Source organism: Triticum dicoccoides, chromosome 7A, assembly GCF_002162155.2.
Source record: "Triticum dicoccoides isolate Atlit2015 ecotype Zavitan chromosome 7A, WEW_v2.0, whole genome shotgun sequence".
Lineage (NCBI taxonomy): Eukaryota > Viridiplantae > Streptophyta > Magnoliopsida > Poales > Poaceae > Triticum > Triticum dicoccoides.
In genome coordinates this window covers 43,638,857-43,659,719 of record NC_041392.1, presented here as the reverse complement: position 1 = coordinate 43,659,719, position 20,863 = coordinate 43,638,857, and the positions used below count along the sequence as shown (strand labels likewise).

The following is a 20,863-nucleotide window of genomic DNA, read 5'->3' as shown; positions in this document are numbered from 1 at the left end:
GACTACATATGAAGCAAAATAAATGAATCTACAATCTAAAATACGTCTATATACAGCCGTATGTAGCCTGTATTGAAATCTCTAAAATGGCTTATTTTTAGAAACAGAGGGAGTAGATGATAGCTTTACGAGATAATGTTTAACATCCCCTTGTTAGAGACCGAACCAAAATGGAGCCTCCTCAGCGCTTTGGATTTTCAGCCGTCGGATCGAAATCTCCTCGCGACACAGGCCGTCGGATCTCAGGCTAGATCACTGTGGGCCGTCTGATATTTACACGATCGACCTGGGCCATTGGATAAAATTTCAATGGCAACAGAATGTAATATCCATGCCCCCACCGGGGTATTTTGGTCATTTCGCATTTGGGGGTATAAAAAGGGACCGCTGCCGTGGGATGACCTAGCCGCATCCTCCCTCCCGCACTCGCGCCTCCCCCGCGCCCAGCTCCTCCCGCCTCGCCGCCTCCTCCTCTCCCCTCCCGCGCGCCTCTCTCCTCCCACCCACATCGCCGCCGCCGCCACCCACCACCTCGAACCGCGCCGTCGGCGGCCAGATCCGCCGCAACAGAGCCCCGCACCCTCCCCAACGATGATGAGCAGCAGCGGAGGGAGGACGTGGAGCACGACAGCGGCGGCGGAGGGGAGCAGCAGCAGCAGGCCTCGCCGGGGCGCCCCTCGCCTCCTCGTCGCCCGCCGGGGGCGCCTGGTTCAGGGCCGCCCTCGCCTGCCGCGGCTACGTCCTGTTGTCGCTGCTCGCCCTCGCGCTCCTCCTCCTTCTCCTCGTTGGGTACCTCAGCCAGAAAAGCAGGGCACCATTCACCATGGAGGACTGCCGCGTCCAGTCTCCCTCACTCCCTCACTTCCTCCCTCCTGCCTCAATACCCTAGCACCCATGACCATGGCGACTCCACTGGAGGTGCAGCAAGCAGGTCAGGTCCCTCCCCCTTCTTCTTTTTCTCCCTCTGGTGTTCCTCCTATCTGCATCTGATGCCTGTGTGCGGTCGTGTGCAGGTGCTGTTGTGTGAAGGACAGGAGAAGAGGGTAGAGGAGAGGATTGCTACTGTCTCACCTGTTTCTCCGTCTTCTTCTTCTACTACGTCCTATGTAAGCCAACCACTGCTTCCTCTCGTCTCTCTCCTGTACTCTGTATGCATCCAGCCGTGCTAATTTTTTTCTATAGTAGGAAGTTCTGTTTGGGATGTGGTGACTGCTACACTTGGGTTACTAGCAAATTTCTCAGTATAGCCATTGTTTTCAGATTGGTATTCATTACACTACTTGTTTGTTTGTTTGTTTGCACATGGATGGTTGCCTCCCTTGTTCTTTGCTCTAAATTGACATGGCCAATTGAATTATTATTGGCTAGGATTATAGATGTGTTGCCAGGAAGTTTCGGGTAATAAACTATGTGAGCTTTAGTTTAATCTGGTCCAAGATATTGCTATAGTGGCACTGCTGTTTGTGTTGAACAGGGCATGGTAACTTAATTTAGCCATATACTGATTTAGGCTTGTGTTACTTTTCCTTGATTTAGCTCTGCTCATTTATTTAGTTGTATGTTTGTTTTTCTTATATTCTTCTTTTGAGTTCTACATTCATGGAATTAATTTTGTATGCTCAGATGGATATATATATATATATATATAGCCCCCCTGCCTTTTTCTGTTGCATGATCAAAGTTGCATGATTTTAAATTGAAGATGGGACTAAATCTAGCCCCCTCCTGCCTTTTTTCTGTTGCATGATCAAAGTTGCATGATTTTAAATTGCTTGTGAATTTCTTCCCATTTCCCGTTAATTATAAATAATCAGAACTGTCTCTGGTCAGTACACTGTAGCACAATACCACATGGAGCTATAAATGTCTAACTTTGAGTTCACTTTAGTTCTGAAAATGCATAATTAGTATATACTCCCCACGTAAAGAAATATAACGAGGACTGCAACATGTAGGTTGGTCAGACCAGGAGGCGTTGCCATCGATTATAGGGTGTCGGACCAACGTCCTCGTGTTCGTGCATCTTCGGAAGAAACGACCCGAGGTGAGTCGCCTCTGGTCCGCCGCACGAAGAGAGCGGTGAGCGCCCTCTCCACTTCCCACATTTACATGTTCATCTGCTCGAGATTCGATTAGATATGTCTGTTTGTTCATTTGCAGGGGGCTAGATCGCAAGGGCAGAGTTGCAGTCCTCCAGGGCCGCGGGAAGAAGAAGATGGGACTCATATACAAGCCTCCCTCTCGTGGTGAACACTTCCCTGGAATTGATGGAAGATCTGCCTTGCAGCCTTAGAGGATCCATGCATCGTGTGATGTATGGTCTACAGGTATCCCATTTTTCTACATTTATATGTTCCTGCTTTGTTAAGTGCTTACAGTGTTCGTTGTTGCCTGCTGCTTGCAATGAATAGAGATGAATGACCGCAAGTGTAACAATGCCAACTTTGATTGATATGCATATCTGGATTTTTTTTTCCAGGCTACCAATGCAACTGATGTAGTCCTGCACAACACAAATAATTTAGTGGTGCTTGGATCTAGGAGTGAACTGGTGAGCCATTTCATCTCTCCTACCATCTCCCAATTTTTGTGTGCAATTCATACATTGATCTGTGCTTAGTTGGTGTGGAATGAGGTTCACTGATTAGTTGTTATTTTTAAAGACAGAAATATTATATGCCATGCGGATTCCTCTCTGCCAATATTGAACTGTCACAACCCTAGCTTTACCCTGGCCTTGGACTAGTTTGGTTGCTCCATCATGTTTAAATTCAATTGAAATTTGAATTGAGGAATTTTCCAAGCCTAAAAAAACCTCTAAAAATAACCAACATTTAAATCTCATCAAATGAGTCCAAGAAAATGTTCCTATTATTCTGTGAAAATATTGGCATGAGGTGAAATTCAAACCAATATTTTTGGAGTCACAGAAATAATTTATTGGGCCTTTGATTTAAATCAATAATATATTTGGGTTGGAATTATTTCTGTTATATAAGAAATAATGTCCAAATAATCCTAAACTGGAATGTTCCATGTTGGGTTTATTCCATACAGTGAGCATGAGCAGTTTGGTGATTTTTGGAAGTGTCTAAGTATTTTTAATAAAGCCCTAAAGACTACAGATTAATAGAAAACAAAATTAAAAGAGAAAGAGGGAGAACCTACCTGGTGGGCCAACCGGCCCACCACTGTAGCAGCCCAGCCGGGCAAAGCCAGCCCAGCCCACCTCCACCTCCCTGTCGTCTTCCACCTCCTGCCAGTAGGCAGGAGGGCGTGTCACCGCACGCGCGCTCGCCCTGGCCACCTCCTGCTTCCTTCCCGGGCCTTCTAGCGATGCAACAGAGACGCCCCGTGACCCCTCGCTCCTCTCCCTCACTCTCTGCTCTCCCCCCTCGCCCTCTGCTCCCTCTCCCGAGCACACCCGAGCTGAGCTCATCGCCGCCGTACGCCGTAGACGCGGCCTCCGTGCTCCCCTCGCCTCCCCGACGTGTCCACGAGCATCGCCACGCCTCCCTCGTCCTCTCCGTCCGGCCATGCCTCGCTGGAGGCCTTGCATCGACACCATCTTCATCGTCTTCGTCGCCGGCCACCGGAGATGCCTCTCGCCGCCGACATACTAATCTATGTTGAACTCGTTAGACATACTAATCTATGCATCCACAACTCAGAAAGTTATATGTTCCTTTGAGTTGTCCCCCTTCCCTTATATTCCGACCTTCATCTATCAATTGATAGTCAAGATTATGTGAGCATTCGTTCATCGGTGCCTATTATTCTTGTGGTCCGTCGAGCCGTTCTATTTCAGAATGACTAGGAGAAACAAACCCCAGTACCTCATCCATATATAGGAATGGGTCAAAGTAGTTGTATCCCGTAGATCAAAATGCCAATCCAGCTTTTGTTCTGTTCTACCTTGGAGTGTTGCCCTCTTTATGTCAAGAATATCATAGGAATTGCACCATCTCTTATGAATTCTTGATGCAGTGATACTTCTCACCATCATCATTCATTCCTCGGTCATCGTGTTGTTGTAACCGGAATGCTGACAAGTGAATTGTGATGTGTGAAATCAATACTCCGAGCAACTCGTTGCTTGGTAGTAAATGGACAATATTCTCATTCTTAGCGTGTTGGTTATTGAATCATCATTCTAAGATAGATTGTGCCACCTAGTCCTTATCTCCAGTGCATTCTTCGATCAATGAGTTAGGATTATTCAATCCCTTGCTTATTTGATCATATCACCTTGCTCTGAAAAGCAAGATTGTTCTCGAGCTTAATAACATATCGGTGGTTCGTGATGTTCCGAATATCTTCTCGGAAGTATTACCAGGTTGTCACCTGACCGATATGTTGAATTCGTGATCAAGTTGGTTTTCCAATAAACCACTCTTTCTCCAAGAATCCGTGTTGGATACCCCTGAGCTAGTTGGTTAAGCTAAACAACAACCTGGAGAGTTGGAAGATGAAAGCTTGTCCGGCTCAGTTCATTCCAAAGGGATATCCTTGTGTGTGTGTGTTGAAGAAAGATGATATTTTCATCGATTGTTCCTCGTGATCGGTTGTTGAATCTATCGTCTTGCCCAAACCTTGATTTGAGTGTGGGCTATCGTCAAGTCAAATGAGAACCAACGATGTTCATAATGTTGTCTTACTCGTGGGTTTGCTCGAGCATACACCGTTATATCTTTTTGGGTCTGACCAATGCTATCACCTTGTTCACATAATGGTGGAATTCCAGTGATATGGAAATCCCGATGAGTTGTTGTTGAGCCCATCAGTAGCATCTTACCTCCTCCATGATTCATGTTGAACATTAAGCTAGTGTTGGAAACTTTTGTAAGCATTTCTTCATGCTAGCTCATGAAGCATATGCTTGGATGAAAGAAGTGACTTCCTTTGAATCACGTGCATTTGATGCAAGTTGCCGCCGTGGATTTGAGAAAGTTTGTTTTGCTTCCTCTGGAATCATCCCAAATCAGTCATGCATACGTGCGAAGTATTATGTGGTTTGGAGACTTGCAACCTTCATTCTATATGTGTCCCTAGCACACCAAGCCACTGATTGAATTGTTCAAGGAGAAGAAGTTCCTTCCTAAGAGCATGCCTCATGCAAGGACTTTGGATATCCTCGATGATGGTTCCCCACCTGAACTCGATAGTGTTTTATTATAAGACTACTATGTGGCCATTCTTGTCTTGGACAACGTGTTCACATGTGTGTAGCAGAACCCGCTCATGTTTTGGAGTTTCCTATCGTAGTTCAAATCCCAAGAATCTCGCAACATCGTTTCGTCGGATTGTGTTGCAAACTTTCTTTCCGGACATGTTATCTGAAATATCCCGTTACCAACCAGATCTGAATCTCAGGCAGATATGACGGTTGGAACTTCTCCAAGATCTATGATGTAGGTCCCGACAAGGTTGATGTTCTGGCCGACGCACCTAGCCGGAGAATCTATCATTATAGTATCTTGATTGGACAATTTGTCCATCTTCTCCGCGAGGATTTCATGAGGCTTATCCTATAAGTTGTTCCTTAGGGATTCTTGTGCTCTTGGTTTCCTCGATTAAGCTATGACCATTCGAATGGTGGAATCACTCTCGTTGAGTTATTCCCAGTTACCAGAATCATTCCTAGCATTTGCATTTTGTTCCCAGCTTGCACCTCCGTAATTACTGTTTAGGGTCATCTTCAAAAGTGGTCCTACCATGGATCCCATCCATTTCCGATGATAAGCAAAATCATCCATTGCGTTGTCCTCAACAAGGTAATCCATATCATCCATCTTAGTCTGAGTATGCCACTCCTTCAAACTCTTCCAAACGATCAATTGTAATTGCCTTAAGCTGGTATGAAGAGTTTCAATGATCTATAGATCAAAAGTAATTCTTTTTGCCACTTAAGGGAACAATCCAACGAGTCACCTTTCCCAAGGTGCCCCGTTACGGGACCATGGCAATTATTTCCTCGCCACCTTGACACCATCCACCATCTTTCTAAGCGTGGAATTGTTCCACCAAATCAAACCACGTCGTTTGTTCTTCCATCCCTCTCGATGTGTTTGGTGTCTCAACTCGAGATGTTTCAACATGTCATTCCGTGAGTTGGTCTTGTGATCATTAGGATGATCCATCCATGTAGACATGTCTCGCTCTGTTGACCAGATGTTGGATGAAGATCTTGAAAGCGAGGATGTCAAGATCAATGTATGCTACGAATCAACAACTTTATGAGGTGCAACTTGGATCGTGAAGTTTGTGTTGGTCTTGTGCCCCCTCTGTCTTCTTACCTCACGTCTTGAATCTCGGGACGAGATTATTGTTTAGTGGGGGTGAGTTGTCACAGCCCTAGCTTTACCCCGGCCTTGGACTAGTTTGGTTGCTCCATCATGTTTAAATTCAATTGAAATTTGAATTGAGGAATTTTCCAAGCCTCAAAAAACCTCTAAAAATAACCAACATTTAAATCTCATCAAATGAGTCCAAGAAAATGTTCTTGTTATTCTATGAAAATATTGGCATGAGGTGAAATTCAAACCAATATTTTTGGAGTCACAGAAATAATTTATTGGGCCTTTGATTTAAATCAATAATATATTTGGGTTGGAATTATTTCTGTTATATAAGAAATAATGTCCAAATAATCCTAAACTAAAATGTTCCATGTTGGGTTTATTCCATACAGTGAGCATGAGCAGTTTGGTGATTTTTGGAAGTGTCTAAGTATTTTTAATAAAGCCCTAAAGACTACAGATTAATAGAAAACAAATTTAAAAGAGAAAGAGGGAGAACCTACCTGGTGGGCCAACCGACCCACCACTATAGCAGCCCAGCCGGGCAAAGCCAGCCCAGCCCACCTCCACCTCCCTCTCGTCTTCCACCTCCTGCCAGTAGGCAGGAGAGCGTGTCACCGCGCGCGTGCTCGCCCTGGCCACCTCCTGCTTCCTCCCCGGGCCTTCTAGCGACGCCACAGAGACGCCCCGTGACCCCTCGCTCCTCTCCCTCACTCTCTGCTCTCCCCCCTCGCCCTCTGCTCCCTCTCCCGAGCACACCCGAGCGGAGCTCGTCGCCGCCGTACGCCGTAGACGTGGCCTCCGTGCTCCCCTCGCCTCCCCGACGTGTCCACGAGCATCGCCACGCCTCCCTCGTCCTCCCCGTCCGGCCACGCCTCGCCGTTGGCCTTGCATCGACGCCATCTTCATCGTCTTCGTCGCCGGCCACCGGAGATGCCTCTCGCCGCCCCGCTCGCTCCGGTGCTTCCCCGAGCACGCCGAGGCCACCTCTGCATCTACTGTGAGACCCTGCCCCTAACCCCCCTCCTCTACGCCTCGGTTGCGCCCCCTAGCCGCCATCTCCACCGAGCCCGAGCACTCTGCTCCGCCGGTGACGCCGTCGACGTGGCCACAGCCACGCAGGCTCGAAACCGAGCGTGTCACCGTGTTTGCCACACTCCCAGGAGGCCGTAGCCCCTCTTCACGCCCCTGTTGTGCATCCCAGCGCCGAACCCGAGCACACCCGAGCTCCGGCCGCCACCGCGAGCTCCGTTCCGGCGAGCTCCGGCGCCCCCACAGCCACCCACCTACCTCCCTAGATGCGGGCGAGTCCGGGCTACGCCCCGATGCCCTTAGCCACCGCCCCGTCGCCTTTAGCACAAGTCCGGCGCGTTGCCACCGCGGGTTTGGTCGCCGCCGGCTAACTCCGGCGATAGCCGACGTGGCGGGGTCATTAGTGCTAATCCCCGCCAGCTGGACCTCACCTAGTCACTGACAGCGGACCCCGCAGTGGGTCAAAGCCCAGTTAGCGTCGGGTTTGACCCGAGGTTGACCTCTGTTTGACCCTTGAGTCACTGACATGCGGGCCTCGCCCGGCTAACCCAATTAGTTAGAGCTAAATTTAATTAAGTTAGTTTAGGTAGTCACTGACCAGTGGGCCCAGTGTTGTTTAGTTAGTCTAGTTAACCCAAATAGTTAACTGTGAGACTGACTAGTGGGGCCCAGCCGTCAGGTTTGACCTGGACAGCCCTGTTGACTTGCTGACGCCAGCATGACACAATGCTGACGCAGTTAATCATTTTCTGGATTTGAAATAATTCAGAAATTCCAGAAAATGCCCAAAACTTCTAAAAATCATAGAAACTCCAAATGAAATAAATTATATATGAAAAATTATCAGAAAAATCCAATCTATCCATTTATGCTACTTTCATGCATGTTCAACCAACTTATACCCCCTGTATAAGTGAAAACATGATAATGGCATTTTAAATGCTAAATATGGAGTTTGCATATGAACCCTTGGTCCATATGGACTTTATTTAAATTGTTGCTAGATGCATTAGTGCAAAACACATTCATATTGCCATGTCATAGCATGCATCATATTGTTGCATATCGTCATGTGTTGATTGAGTTCTTTCTTAGTTGCCGGTGTTTGTCCCTTCTCGATAGACGTTGTACCGACGCTGTGATCGTTGACACTGATGAAGACCCAATGATATCTTCAGAAGTGCCACGCAAGCAAAACCCCCTTGCTCATTCCAATACAATCCCACTCTCCCGCTCCTGCTCTCTTTTACTGCATTAGGACAACAACGATTCATCTTTTACTTGCTGCGGTAGTTGAACCCCTTATCCTCTGCATGACCTGTCATTGCCACAGTAAATAGATGAAACCCACTAGCATGAGTAGGAGTTGTTTGAGCCCTGATGTGCCTACTCATTCATGCTTGTTTGTCATGCCTGCTATTGCATAGAGTCGTGTCAGGTCTGGTTCATCGGGGATGAATCGGAGGTGTGTAAACATGTCCTACGGTGTGTGAGCTAAGTGTGTGAACACGATTTGGTAAAGGTAGCGGTGAGAGGCCATGTAGGAGTACATGGTGGGTTGTCTCACTGAAACCGTCCTCAGGAACTGAGTTCTGTGTTTGTGATCCATGAAACAGCTACTACCACACATTCGGCCCTGAAAAATGACCCCGCTCGACTTATTGACCCCTCTCATCCTCTGTCCAGGAGTTGCGACTAGTTTCTGGTGTTTGTAGGTTATGTGTTGGCGGCCGTGCGTAGCGCTGACCCTAGGGGTGGGCTATGATGCGGTAGATACACTGTGGCCGGGTATGTCGGGCGCCCGTTTGGCGTCTCGGGACCCTGTACCCCGGCCGGATTTCCTTGCGGATGGAACCCAAATAGGCGATAAACCTGGATTAGAGACTTGTGTGGTTAGTCAGGTCGTGGTCTACACCCACGTAGGCTTTCGCTTGAAGTCTGCCGAGCACATGCCGTGTGCAGACGCTAAGTGGTGGAAACATGTGTGACGAAGTACACCCCTGCAAGGTTATAAATGATCTATTCGAATAGCCGTGTCCGCAGTAAAGGACTTCTGGGTTGCCTATAACAGTTCATAGACAAGTGAAAGTGGATACTCTAAAACTCGCAAGATAAGTGTGAGTGCTATAGACGGCCTTCTCGTAGGGAGACGGGAGCGGATCCATAGTGGTGTATTGGATGGTGAATATGTGGACTCGTGTGCGCCACCTCAAAAGAGTTGCTTGTAGTCGTGGTTCGGGATAGCCACCGAGTCAAAGCTGGCTTACTGCAGTTAAACTCCACCATACCTTCGTTGATAATGATGCATATGTAGTTAGATCTGATGTAAGTCTTGCTGGGTACATGTGTACTCACATTTGCCTAATTTATGTTTTGCAGAGAGACGTCAGTATCACTAGCAGTTCCGCTTGGACTTCGACGTTTAGCTTGTTACCTCAGCTACGATCTTGTACCCTTGGGAGGGTCTTGTAAATAGTCAGGCTTCTTAGTCTTTTTCATTTGTAGATGTCTGTACTCAGACATGTTAAGCTTCCGCGTGTGTTTGACTTGTATGCTCTGAATGTTGGGTCATGAGACCCATGTTTGTAATATCTTGGCTCCTCGGAGCCTAATTAATAAATACTTGAGTCGTAGAGTTATGTTGTGATGCCATATTGTATTTACACATATCGAGCATATTGTGTGTATGATTGAAATGCTTGGTATGTGTGGGATCCGACAATCTAGTTGTTTATCCTTGGCAGCCTCTCTTATGGGGAAATGTAGTCTAGTGCTTCCATGAGCCAAAGTAGTCCGCTACAGCCCGGTTCATCGGAGTCCTGCTAGCCCAGCACTACTGCTCAGGGCACTTGACTGGCCGGCATGTCTTTCACTTCGTTCCTGTGTCTGTCCCTTTGGGGAAATGTCACGCAGTGATATCCGGAGTCCTGACTAGCCTGCTACAGCCCGGGTTCCCGGAGTCCTGTTAGCCCAGTGCTACAGCCCAGATTCACACGCTGCTGACCGACATGCTCGATGTGATTCATGTTTGCCTGTCCCCATAGGTTGGTGCCACTTTGGGTTCACGACTAGCCATGTCGGCCCGGGTTCTCTGTCATATGGATGCTAGCAACACTATCATATACGTGAGCCAAAAGGCGCAAACGGTCCCGGGCCATGGTAAGGCGACACCCGTGGGAATACCGTGCGTGAGGCCGCAAAGTGATATGAGGTGTTACCGGCTAGATCGATGTGACTTGGAATCGGGGTCCTGACATGAACGATGGCAAATACTAGCTTCAAATCCTTTGAATTTCATTTCTATCTCAGTGAACCTAATGTGCTCCCCAACTTTTTGATCAACCAAATGATGTCGTGTGCACTTATTTCTCTCAGAGAGGCATGCATTTTGACCTAATAATGGCTGAACTATATTTGATTTTTATTGTATGTTTCAGGGTCAGGGTTCTGTACTATAGGAGGAAACAGATGGGGCATGTGGTTTTCAAGGAAAAATATTGGAACTGGTGCGTGGGTTCTCTTTTCGTTGATTCTTTTTCTGTTGTTACTATCATGGTTTTGCACATGCATAATCGAGTGTGTTATAGCTGAATGTTCTTGGGCATTCAAAAATGGTCATTGGCATTAATTAATTTCCATTTGAGTATAATGCACCAAAGATACACATTATGTTCCTCTGCATTATTGATTTTTGTGCATAAATCGTTTACAATGGTCACTCTATTTGAGATTCTCCTTCTGAACTTTAAAGAGGCTGCATAGTAATATATTCTGCTCCTTTACTTCTCAGATGCCTTGCGTTGATCTCTCTGATCTGGTCGGCCTGGCGCGGGAACTGAGCCGCCGTCGATGAATTTATCGCAGCTTGGATACCTGTTGCTTTGGATCCGGTACGATCCCCATCTCTCTCTCTCTCTCTCTCTCTCTCTCTCTCTGTCTATCTATCTATCTATCTATCTATCTCCGAGACTCACCCACGCACTCATTCACTCACTCTCTTTGTGCGCGCGCGCAGTTCACACACCTGAACCCAATTACTGAAGTGTGTCGTGTTGGTTTACTTGAATGATACTTGCTCCGTTGTTGTGTTTAGTCATATTGTCCTATCTTAACATATGTTGTGCTCGCCAAGTTCAACGTCTGGTATTCGGTGACAAGTCTGAATGAATATATTAATCTGAGCAAGTATTCAGTCCATGTACTTGCGTTGTTGATATTTGATTTTTATTTTCTCAATTATATGGACGTGTTAGTTCTTTAAAGATCTCTCAGCTATAAAATTGCTCTAGGCTACTTGGGATCCAACAAATACTAGAGCATATATATGCTGAATTCTATCCCTAATTTGAAAGTTAGTTTCAGATACTTCTGATTAATTAACCATATGGATGAGATTGCTTCTGGTAATAAGTTATTTATTGATTGTTTTGCTTCAAATAGTTTATGATTGATGCTCCATTAGCCTCCTTTTAGACTATGCTCCTCTGATTTATTTGTATGGCATTTGCTGTAGCTTTGAATGCAGGTAGGTTTGTTCATAGGTTTATGCGGCGCATGTACTGGCATAATACTTGTTGAAGCACCTCCCTGGCTTCCTTGCCTTGCTGCTCTAGCACCAGCCTCGCCACCACTAAGGTTTGCTCTAATTTCTATGCCATGGCTTTTTTATGCTTTATTTGCTATGTGGAAAATGCAATGTGATGCTTGCATGATCGATGGATGCAATCCTAATGTAGAAACCTTGCCTTGCTGCTCTAGCGCCAGCCTCGCCGCCGCTGTAGTTTGCTCTAATTTCTATGCCATGATTTGTTTATGCTTGATTTGCTCTGTGAAAAGTGCAATGTGATGCTTGCATGATTGGTGGATGCAATCCTAATGTAGAAACACATACCTTTTTTGTCATGGGTAGCACATATGTGACACTGTTATCATTAGTCTGCTCTCCGATAGGAATTCTTTGCCTTTGGTTTAGGTAGATCTTATATAATTTTTCTTTTCCTGTTAATTGTAATCTTTAGATGGATTTTCCTTTCTAACTGATTGCATTATTTGGTTGTATAGATTCAGTATGAAATGAATACTTTTTTGGGAATTCTCTAATTCATCTATAGAGAGGTGGGATCCATATGGCAGAGATGAAAGCCGGATTCTATTAGACATAACTATGCTTTTTTAATTGGCCATGCGAATGCTTGCTACCAACTTGAATTGACCCACTTCTACATATGAAATTGTAATTTGTTGACACACACTTAAATAAGCATCCACAATCTGTCCTAAAGGTGATTGCCCCATCTGTTTAGTGGTGTAAACAAGTTCAGGTTGCGCAAGCATAGCGGTGAGGGAGGGGTCTGCTTTAGTGTAGTCCGTATGTGGCTTAGCGGTTTTTTAAAATCAAAGGAAATGCTCTGTGCAGACAAATACATATCTAATCTAGGGGGTATACATAATAGCGGTAGCTAAATAATAATGTTTAGATTCAGGCAATATACTACAATCTGCCTTGTGGAGAGGGGCCTATGCTTACTGGGTTTTCTGTACGGTGTTTTTATTGTTTTTTACCTGCAGAAAAGGTTCTCAAATCTTAGTAAGGCCCAAAGAAAGGATCTTTCTTTGTATCTCTTATTTTGGTTATAACCTGCTGTCGAAGGTAGCCTTGGATATGGCTGATTATTTACATAACACATATTTGTTGCCTTGCTTGGGCTGTTGATGATATCCACACCTACGCACGGCTTTTTATTTCCTGCTACTTTAAGCAGTGGTCGTAAACTGACTTTATAATGGGGCAGGCACTATAATTACTTCAGAGTTGTTATCTCATTTTTGGTCCTATGCACTTTTCTAAGATGCTGGGTCCATTTTCTGCTTCGGCTACGTGCGAGCACCATCTCACGTCCTTGCGCTCTTGAATTACTGATTTCAGATTATAAGCCAGTGGACATGTGCACGTCAAGCTTCGTTGACCAGAATCGATAGTTTAGGCTTTTCCCTAATTTAATGGATTATCACAAATGGTACTGCTGTGTTAGGTTGCCAGCTCCATAAATTACATGGTAACAACACATCGCGGTCGGTTTGCTGACCAGCCAAGGATATATTTTTGTCATTCTTTATGTCTATTTATTATCGGTATAATGGCTTATGCCTGAGGCTTCTTCTTTTTAGCTATGGCTTCTCTGCTCGCTGTCTCATACTGTATTACAGTTGCTTCATGCAGTTCCTTGCAGCCTTATGTTTTATGCTCTTGGTCCTTGCAGGATACCCATCATGTGTTTAGGATCCCACACATGGCGGTTCTTGATATGCTTCGAGCACACCTTGGGCTATCACCAGCTCAGTACGAGCGTGTTGTTCATGAGGGAGGGTCGATTTGATTGACTAAATCTGTAGCCAGCCAGAACCAAGGTTCAGGTCATTCTTGTACGGACATCTACGTTGCCATCCCAGTAAAAGGGCAGCTTGATTGAATCATGTTTGGTTAAAAGAAGTTCAGAATCTGCATCTCTAACTCTTCATCGATGATCAAGAAACTCATTCTTTGATGATTTTTTATTCACTTGCATGTGTTCCGGCATTATTATTATGAACCTGTGACAAATATCTTTTTATGCTACTGTAGTGAGCATCATGCTAGCTATTATGATGCTGTACTGAAGTGCTAATCATGTGAGTGAATATATATTAGTTGGTTTAAGCATCAGTGAATATTATTTACCCCATAAATCTGCACATAATTTTCTATGCTATGTGGTAGGTTTTTCTAATTGTTGGTCATTTGATCCCGATATGATCTCTTACTTAGGTGCTTGCTGCACCCATATATTTTTAGAGCAGAGGAGATGGTACATCATATAGTTTGGTCACGAGGTTTATTTTTTACCACTGGCTATGTAGGTTTTGTGCTAGAATGCATTTCGTACACAACTATTAGCTATGCTTAATTGTGTTTAGCAACTTCCTTGCAGCTCGTGCGTTGCAGAATTTTATAATTAGCAAGAATTTTACCTCCCTGGACTGAATAATTAGCTGACTTGGCACTATATATGTTCATATCTGATTGTGCGATGTGTGAAATTAAGTTGCAGCCCTTAGTATACTTCATTTTTTCCCTATGCTTCCTTCATATTTTCCTATAAACTAACTAGAAGCTTTATATTTTATGAGATGCATGGGCACTTATCGTTGCAGCATGAGTTGCCACCAAATCAGATTAGAATTTTTTTAAGCAGATTCCTATATTTTGAAATAGTTATGCTGATCACATTGCTTAGATGGTTCATGTCTTATTTTGTAATGTACTTCATCGTGTCTCAAGCTTTATGTGCTTAATGGTGAGACGTCTCACATGATCTTAAATATGATCAGCGAAAACCTGAGTACGTGCACGTTTGTCTTGGCTTTTTGGGGTTTGATATTCTTGATGCCGTAAAAGATTGTAATATGTAGCTTCTTCAATTTTTAGGTGCTGGAGATGTATAGAACAGGACGAAGTTTACCCTGAATATGCCGTCTATCCCCTTCCTGTAAGTCTTATCATTATCATCATCATCTCAGTAGCAACTGAAGCAAACCCTGCTAATATCCCATAAAGTTGTTGGGATCATGGAGGAATTGGTTTCTCATGGCAGGAAGGCAAAGCTTGGGTGACACATCTCTTGGCAGTGGCTTGCCTATCTCTCGCTTCAAAGATGGAGGAGACATATGTGCAGCTCCCCGTGGACCTACAGGTCAGTGAGTGATGCATCTCATCTCATGACAGACCTCTGCATACATACATGCATCATTGAAAGGGTATTTCTTTCAGTTTCATCTCAATTAATCGACGGTTTTCGCTTGAAAGATGGTTGAGGCAAATTCTGCGTTTGAGGGAAGGACAATAAAAAGGATGGAGCTTTTGGTGCTCAGCACCTTCAAATAGAGGATGCAAGCTATTACTGCTTGCTCATTTATTGACTACTTCCTTTGCAAATTCAATGATCATGACGCACCCTCCATGCTCGCATTCTCCTGCTCGACCGACCTCATCCAGAGCACAGCTAAAGGTATGAGAGTTAAATCAGACCTCCTTTTTAGTATTCTTTGATCAATGTGGTAAATCAAATCTCTTTTTTGGCATTCATCGATCAATGTGTTAAACCAGATCTCTTTTTTAGTATTCATCGATCAATGTGTATAACTTGGTGGTGATCAATTCTTAAAAGCCTGAATCAATTTTCTGATTTAAGTTTTACATTTTTAGGCCAAAGGAATCTTGCGCATAAAACAAGATAATGACCAAGAAGAGCATGTGAGGGGCCAGCAGGTGTTTATCCCGAGTGATTTCAGTGTTTGTCAAGCCTGATTAAGGTACTTCATTATTCTCTTGCACACAACTGCTAACGCACATGAATCCACCATTTATTCTTTTAATATTACACGATGACCGGGTTTATTGTTAATCTGAATGCTTCAATGAAGCTTGCCGCCTTGCTTTTTCTCGAGCTTTTGTTTGGTTATGATAAGAAAAGAAGAAATACTTTGATACATGATAGATATACATGAGCGCATACTCATGTGAATTTTCTATTAAATTTGTCACCACTTGATTGTAGTTTTGTCAATCGCTCTGCAGGCCGTCATGCTTATTCTCGACATGCAATGGATTCTTATGTCTGTTTAGGCCTAACCTCACCAAACTTTGCTACACTTCACATCATGAGGGAGGGAGGGTAAGTAAGTAAATTGGCAGTCTTACTGAGTCTGAATTTGAAGTAGTGTAGTATCCCATCATCCTGTCAGCCAGACATTGAACTCACTGTGGACTCAATCAAAAGCATTTGAATTTCTCATATATTAGTTATCAAAACTATCAGTGGTGTAGTATCCAATCATTCTATAAGCCAAACATTTGAACTGGTCGTGGACTTGGTTAGAAGTATTTGAATTTCTCATATAATCTTTGTGCTTTTTTACTTTTATCTTACTATGTTACGAAAAGGACCAGTAATAACTTATGTGATTTGAAAACACATAAGATCTCATGAGTTAGGATGGACATAACCATGCCCTCTGAAACAGTCACCAAGCTTTAAGTTTATCTCTCTTCATTTTTAAGGATTAGGAGGACCACCTATCACCCACTGTCCAAAACCTTTCATAGGGTGTCAGTGCATGAATTGTTTTCTTGCTATACATACACACACTATATGCATAATTTGGGTAACACGAGATGTCTTTCAACAGATGCGTCCATTGCAACACAAGCAAATCAGGTGACAAGGTGTTTGGAGAAGCTACTCATAGCTAACTACATAGTTTAGTACAATGTATTAAAGCAGTGTAAATAAATAACTTATATGGCCTGCTTTTGGTACATAGTACCGAACCTTGATCTTTAGGTATTTCATGCTACAATTTTTAACAAATGCACCAATGGTTTGTAACGAGATTTGATGTTTTGCATTGGACCATTACTGTTGTAAGTAAATATTATCTTTTGCTTTTTGAGTTATACTACCAGGTGTCAGATTGTTAGACTGAATAAATATATACCATATGTTCGATAGTTAAACATCTCAAGATATCTATTGTATATTACCGGATTAGCTAAAACGGAACCGGATAGGGTGTGGCAGGCCGCAATATTATGCTATTTTTTTATATTTGCAATGTCTCGATGACTGTATTACGATTGGATATGACTTGTACCCGGCAGCGGTGCTGCCGGGTGCGGCAAGCCGCATTTCCTATCTAGTAGTTGTGATTCCAGCACGTAGCAGCTGCCTGGCAGTCGATATATACATGTCCCGGGACATAAGATGGAAATGCACTACTGCGTGTACTATACAACATAGTACCACTCACTCGGCTACAACATAAATTAGTATAAAACAATACTAACCCAACAACCTTCCGCCAGAGATAGTAATTTGTGATATTCACCCATATATATGTGTTGTGAGACTCTCTAGCTGAAGAGTACTCTTTCCTCATCCCCGTCGCTATCAGATAGATCACCGACGTCTTGAAAACACCAATAGAAAGACAAGAGATAATTCTTTTATGGAAGTGCATTAGGGAATAGGAAGTGCTGGGAACGAGAGAACAATCTTTAAGTGCACCTAGCAGCGTCCAGTCTGCTTAGCTTGCACAGATAGGGATGGTGGAGCTGCTATAGAAGCAAGTACCTTGTACTAGTGGACATGTTCTGGTGAACCGAGATTGCAGTGAGGATTCATGTTGTGAGATGATGCCCCATCGCTTGTATTTTATTGAAAATTCATACACTCTTCCATGCACAAGCATACTATAGATATAACCATCCAAGTCGGTCTGTGAATGCCATAGCACATGGGTACGCGCGCATGCTAATTTGGTTGGGTGTCTGTGATGTGGCGAGGTAACTAGATTGGCATAAACCAACTAGAAAAACCTTTTAACAAATGAATTTTAATAGAAGCCGACTAGGATAGACACTTTTGCAGGCAGTTCTAAACCGTCTGCTATAGAGCAGTACTAGGGTTGGCCCTTTACGAGAGCCGACTGCGTACTTTTTTAGCCTACTGGTCTCCTCTAGGTCTGAACTGACTGTGTTGATGATTCTTACTAGAAAGGAAAAAAATTGCATTAGCAGTGCTCTAAAGCACAAGTGAAATAGATTATAACAACAACATTTTACGAACTCAGACAGTTCACTATATTCATGAAAGGCACTAGCCACATACCCTGTATCTCACCTTTGAATCATACTAATAAATTTACATGAATAAATAACCGACCTAATGTTCATGCATGTGAAATGTATATATGCATCCCAGTCTAGATGATACAGCACAACACCAACCAGTTTTACTTGGCCTAGTAGATAGTATTCTCCTCCAAAAATGTGTACACATGCACACACAGGTCATCTTTACTTTTTTTTTGGAAAACGGAGGCAAAAAAATTATGTCATCATATTAATACAATGTTTCGGACATACGGAGCTACTCTCGTGGCATCAACCATCTCAAACATTTCTCGCTGGCCAAAACCAAATAGGAAACCTCTTGCTTGATTTTGTCAAAAAACTGAAGTAGGCATGGAGGAGATACCACGGAACGTGCAATCATTTTGCTCGTTCCAAATTTTCCAAGCCGTGAGAATGAAGAGGGAGGACATGGCCTTGCGCCTAAAGCTATTCGCAAGGCAAATCGAGGTCCACCAATCTTTAGTCGATTGAGGATAAAGTGCTCCAACAGTTGAGGTCCAAGCCATCCTAGACGAACCAAGATTGGATCATTTTCCAAATGCGCATGGAGTACGTGCATTTCAAGAGAAGATGCGCATCTGAATGCCCTTTCGATTTACATGGTTGCCCGATGTCTAGGGTTTTCCAGATGGGGATATTTGTGGGGCAAGGGGCAGGCTGGGCAAAGCCGACGTGGCGGACGTGTCCCGGGTCGCCTCATATCCGCCCGGGGCTGGATATGAGGGGCACCGGACGGCTGGGGCGTTTGAGAACGGTTTAAGGCGCCAGTCTGGATCAGTTTTTCACAACCTGTCAGTGAACGGGACGTCCACCTAAGCGTTTGGGGATGGTTTGGGGTGCCCGATTGTAGATGCTCTTAGGAGCCACAACATTCCACCATCTAGGCCCACGATGTCGTCCATGCACGTGTAGATTCTAATGTGTGCTCCCTAGGTAGCTATGTCTTATATATACCACTTGTCTCTACCCAAGTAACATATCAAGCTTTGTTAGCCCATGCACATGAGACAGAAACAAAATGGGTTGTGGAAAAGGATCAAATATCACTAGGAATGGGAGACATCGAGAATCAGATGATCGTTAGTCAGTGGACAAAGTAGCCCCCCATTTTCTCTTCGTTGTCAGGATATTCTTTGGTTGGTACTGTGGTCAGAAATCACTCTCCACTACCTTGAATGGGTGTGTGTCTGCCAATCCTGAGTTGATCTCCATTGCTTTGACGCTCAGCTCGGATGACCACACAACGTTGACCAATCTTGACAGCCAGTCACATTATCTCCAACTACATAGCCAGCTAAACGCCGCATTCTCGGTGCTTCTGACAGACTAGCAGGTTTTTAACATGTCTTTAAACCTGGTTTCTACATGGACTACGGTTGTTCTTGTCACAGGGTGTTGCCATGTGTTGGCTCGGAACTGTGCCTAACCATCCTCATCGACAAGGTGAGCACGGTCGTCGACGTCTTCTAGCTCCGAGCGAGGACTTTCTGGGTGCTGCGTTAACAACGTTACCCTGCCCCACGTGGTGTTTCCGAGATGAAGAGGTGGTATCAAGCTTCGGTCATGAACGCATCATCCATCTCCGTAAGGATATGGTTGTGATTTTTAATTTCGTTAAAGATGACATTGTAAGGATTGGTTACAATAGAATTAAGAAGGACAGTAACAAAACCAAAGAGCCTGTGGCGCACTCTGGTATAGCATATAGCTTTAGTAAAGATGCTTTTCTTAGCATAGATGATCAAGATAGCTCACCTCACACACCTGAAGGGTGTAATGATGAGGCTTATAATGGAATAGATTACAGTAATCTATGGACCAAAGTGTCTAAATATGGGCGGGGCAAGCACCCCAAGAAAACCTTGTTTAGATGAATTGTCTTTTTTGGAACATCAGAGGGATTACTGCCCCTGGTAGGAAATCTTGTATAGATGATGTACTCAACAAGGTCAAGCCTTGTATTATAGCTTTCCAGGAAACTAAGAAAGAGATGCTCTCTTCATCTTTCCTGAAAAGCATCAGTAATAATAGGAATTTTGAATGGCACCACTTGCCTGCAGAAGGCACTGCTGGTGGCATCCTGGTAGGAGTAGATGAAGATATTTTTGAGATAGATAGTTGGCTTCCCCTTAAATACTATGTCTCTTGCACACTTACAATCAAAGTCAGTAAGATCAAATGTAGAGTTATTGGAGTATATGGATCTCCTTATGATGAAGGCAAAGATGATTTCATTACAGAACTGCACAGCTTGTTCATATGTGATCATCTGCCTACCCTGATTGGGGGTGATTTTAACCTAGTTAGGTATCAAAAAGACAAGAGTAATGGCAACATCAATCACCACTGGAGTGATAAATTTAATGCTTGGGTAGAGATCTGGAGTCTTTTAGAAATTAAAATGTCAGGCAGAAGATTCACATGGGCTAATAACCAACAGAACTTGGTCATGTCTACCATTGATAGAATCTTCTGTACTACTGATTTTGATGCTTTATTTCCTTTGGGTAGTTCTCAAGCCCTTCCCAGAATTGGGAGTGACCACACACCACTACTATGGGATCCAGCCCCTTATTGACAAGATCCTCAAAAGGATGGCTGGATGGAGAGGGAAGCTTCTCTCTTATGCTGCCAGAGTAGTTTTGATCAAAGCCTGTATTGCTAGCATCCCAGTCTACCTGCTCTCATTCTTCAAATTCCCCAAATGGGCTCTGGACCTGATCAACAGCCAGCTTGCCCACTGTCTTTGGAGTGACTTTGAGGGAGATAGAAAGCTTCATCTTGCAAACTGGCATTTGGT

General features: G+C 44.2%; 1 long non-coding RNA gene across 8 annotated transcripts; it reads left to right on the top strand.

Moving 5' to 3' along the window:
* The first annotated feature begins 418 nt into the window (after positions 1–418).
* Positions 419–16,811, top strand: LOC119329341. 8 transcript variants are annotated; one of them, XR_005159432.1, is made up of 15 exons: positions 419–931; positions 1,014–1,106; positions 1,956–2,044; positions 2,161–2,327; positions 2,480–2,551; positions 10,769–10,837; positions 11,122–11,221; positions 11,845–11,966; positions 13,592–14,710; positions 14,797–14,857; positions 14,963–15,061; positions 15,175–15,376; positions 15,574–15,680; positions 15,946–16,042; positions 16,557–16,811. It is a non-coding gene; the product is annotated as an uncharacterized LOC119329341 (long non-coding RNA). The 8 variants fall into 8 exon arrangements; XR_005159435.1 differs by having other exon boundaries at positions 1,956–2,079; positions 11,857–11,966; XR_005159430.1 differs by having other exon boundaries at positions 1,956–2,079.
* The last annotated feature ends 4,052 nt before the right edge of the window (positions 16,812–20,863 follow it).